This window comes from Alligator sinensis, unplaced genomic scaffold (genome assembly GCF_000455745.1).
Source record: "Alligator sinensis unplaced genomic scaffold, ASM45574v1 scaffold107_1, whole genome shotgun sequence".
NCBI lineage: Eukaryota > Metazoa > Chordata > Crocodylia > Alligatoridae > Alligator > Alligator sinensis.
In genome coordinates this window covers 85512-88908 of record NW_005843041.1, presented here as the reverse complement: position 1 = coordinate 88908, position 3397 = coordinate 85512, and the positions used below count along the sequence as shown (strand labels likewise).

The window sequence follows — 3397 nt, the reverse complement described above, 5'->3', positions numbered from 1 at the left end:
TGGGGGTCTTTAAGAAGAGGCTGGATACCTACCTGGCTGGACTCATTTGAGTCCCGTTTTTTGTTTAGGGTTCTTTTGTTGTTCTCCCGCCCTGGCGGGGGGTCGGGCTAGAAGATCTATTAGGTCCCTTCCGACCCTGAAACTATGAAACTATGAATATCCAACCTTACCTGCCTTTGCTGCAGCCTGAGCCCATTGCTCCTTGTCCTGTCATCCACCCCCACTGAGACCGGTCCAGCTCCATCCTCTTTGCAGCCCCCCTTGAAGGCTATTAAGTCCCCCGTGAATCAGCCCCGTTCCCTCAGCCTCCCCTCATCCACCACGTGCCCCAGCCCCACAACCCTCTTCACCGCCCTCCCCTGCGCTCTCTTTAGCCCCTGGGCTGCTCCGGCACCGGCCCCTTCCCATCTCGACCAGCAAAACGCGCGCTAACCAACCTGGCTGACCCTCCGGACAGACACACGGACGCGGCCCTGTTACCGTTTTTAAAAAGAAGAGCGATTTAATTTACACAGAAGTACTAAATGTACATAATTCTTTAAAAAAATTGTTATACACAATAAATACAGTACAAAATTATTTTATAGTACTATATTTTGTCTCGGAACTGTGATAGCGTTCACTGGTACCAGCGGGGCAGGAAAGGAAAGGAAAGGGGGTGGGTTTACCTGTAGCAGGAGCGTGGGGTGTTCTTTCCTCTCCTTCCTTTTCTTTTCTTTTCCTTTTCTTTTTTGCAAGTGTTGCTGTTCGGTTTTTTTGGGGGGGCGGGGGGCAAGGGCAGAGGGATCGGTAGAGATTGCATTCGATTCTAGAGTCTCTGCTACATCGAGAGGCGGCTACAAGAGGCCAAGAGGAAAAACCTCGTCCAAGCTCTCTCCTAAAAGAGGACGAACCCCCCTCACCCCCCCATGGCAAGAGGGAGGTTCAGTCGCTCTTTCCCAAACTCACGGGATTTAAAAAAAAAGCCAAAAAGCCAGAATTAAAAATCACCATTGAAGTTGCCTTCCCCCGACAGCGAGACAAGCCGCCGCTCCGAAAAGGGAACTCTCTGGTTTGTTTTATTTTTAATGCATCCGTCTTGCAGAGAAAGGAGATTAAAAAATAACGAAGAGGCTAACGATCCCCAAATCCACACTTTCTTTTAGATTGAAAAAAAAAAAAAAATTAGATGCTAAAACAAAACCCAAATGATTTCATATACATTTTTTTTTTTTTATATATCTATAGGTATATATAAAAAAAGGAAAAAAAAAATAAATAAGAAATCACCAAATGTTTTGAACCTGGTCATGCCTTATTGCTACCTAACCAATCCTCTCGGTAGAGGTGACGACGGGGCAATGGAGGGTCACGCGAGCGTTGACTTCGGGGTTTTCGGAGCTGGTCAGGGTTTTGTGCTGTCTCTGTGGACGCTCCTTTTGGGGGGATGCCAACATCACATCCTCCACCGCACAATAAAAAGCCACCTCTGCTTCGCTTGGCTTTGAACTATCCTGGGAGATGATCATATTAGGAAAGAAAGAGACCTCCCCTGTGGGCTAGGACCGGGGAGGAAAGGTCCTCCCCAAACAGCCAGCCTCGAGGAGCTGGAGGAACTGAGCAGGTTTCCCTACCGGAGGCATTCAGAGCCGCTGGGGTCGAAAGCAAAATGCCCCAAGCCGTTTCGGGAGCTGATGGGGGGTGAGGTGGGAAAAGCAACACTGCTACTTGCTTTTAAAGCAAAATTTGATCAACTGGAACAACCGGCGGGGAAACTGAGGCACAGACCCGATCCGTAACCCACTCCAACCCCGACGCTGCTGGTGGGTGGACTCGATACGAACCCGCTCTTGGCAAAGACGGAGGGGGGGAAAAAAAAAAAGACCCTTTCAACTTTCTCTCTTTTTTTTTTTGGTTAAATGATGCCCCTAAAACAAAACAAAACAAAACAAGCCGAGAAAAGAAAAGGAGAAAAAAGTTGTCCTCGTTAAACTGCAATTTCCTTTAAGACACAGAAACTTCTCTCTACTTCACAAGACACGTCAAGGTTAAAAGAAGAAATGGGTGAAGAACTGTTCGGGCAACGCTCCAAGCTCTCTGCGGCGGGGGGCGGGGGGGGTTGCATTATTCGGGAGGGATAGTGTCATCTTTGAGGATGCCCGACAAGGCCGCTGGGGACGGGAAGGGGGCTGGGGACGTGGGTATGGAGGCAAAGAAGTTGTAAAGCAACGGGGAGGGGAAGATATTCTAGTGTTGGTCTCCCATGTTGACCGTCGTGGGTCTCGAGCTGGGGAGAGAGGCAATAAGGCTGGCCGGCAAGAAGGAAGCCGGAAGAGATGCCCCCTTCTCATCTCTCCACGAAGTTCAAGTGCGCTCACGGCTAGTAAAGAGCAGGACGCCGGCTTATGAAGCATCTTGGGGAGCTGGGGTCTTGGCTGCATCAGCCTGGGACTTGACCCCCCTGACCAGGAGGGACGTCGGGATACTTTAAGGCCCCTTTTTGTGAACAAAAAAGGTCCAAGGTTTCCAAAATCTCTCAGCCTCTGGGAAATGCAGAAACTCGCGTGAGGATATCAGGCTTTGTCCTGGAGGCGGGGGTGTCACGCACCTTAAAATCCGAACCGCAGAGCTCGGCGCGGGCTGGCAGAGAGCAGAGAGCCAGGAACGCCCAAATGTGCTCATGGATCTGGAAAGCAGGATCTCCCTGGAAAGAAAAGGGGAGCAGCAGAAGAGAGAAACGACGGGAGCGCTCGCGTGGGGCTGAGCTGTTCACCGAGCTCGAGCGCAGGCCTAGCTCGTGTCGTCTGCAAAAGCGCCTGGAGAGAAGCCAAAAGGCCAGTCTGCGGCTTCACCGTGTGCTTCTCTATCGCAGGTGGGGGGAGCCGGAGCTGCCGATTACCAGGGGACGAGGTGGAGAAGCCCCGTACGGACACCGGTGCACGCTGGAAAGTCAAGGCCGGCGCAAAAGGACTCAGAGCCCCACAGATCGCAAACCCATGGGGCACGGAAAGAAGCCAGATTAAGCTCGTGGCAGCCAGAGGCAGGTCGCATCTCTGCTGGCTTTGCAACCAACTGCAAGGCACCCCTAACATGAGGAAGGGACCTCCAACGCGTCCCAAGAGCTTCCTACCTAACTCAACGCCATCTGCCTAGTGCGATGCGGCCTCGTCCCCCGGCAGCTGGAGAAGCCGTGCATGCACCCATCCGCCTCGACGGGGCCTAGGGCAGGCATCGCTGGGTCCAACCTTCACAGCCCACGGGTGAAGCAACAGGCACACAACAGGCACGGATCTCACACGACCCCCCCAATACTGCACCGGCCGGCTCGCTTCCTACCCCTACCCCAGCTCTGGGGGACGTCAGTGAGTTTTAGCACTGGTATCTGTGGGACCGAGGAAGGGCGTCGGCGGGGTATGGC

At 52.7% G+C, this 3397-nt stretch overlaps 1 protein-coding gene across 1 annotated transcript in view; it reads left to right on the top strand.

The window, feature by feature from the left end:
- Positions 1 to 3384, top strand: part of LOC102369777 (calpain-12-like) — a 10520-nt gene extending 7136 nt beyond the window's left edge. Inside the window, exon 18 of the mRNA XM_025193388.1 lies at positions 375 to 3384. The gene's annotated coding sequence lies outside the window, so the exon portion shown is untranslated. The remainder of the gene's footprint in view (positions 1 to 374) is intronic.
- Positions 3385 to 3397: the final 13 nt, after the last annotated feature.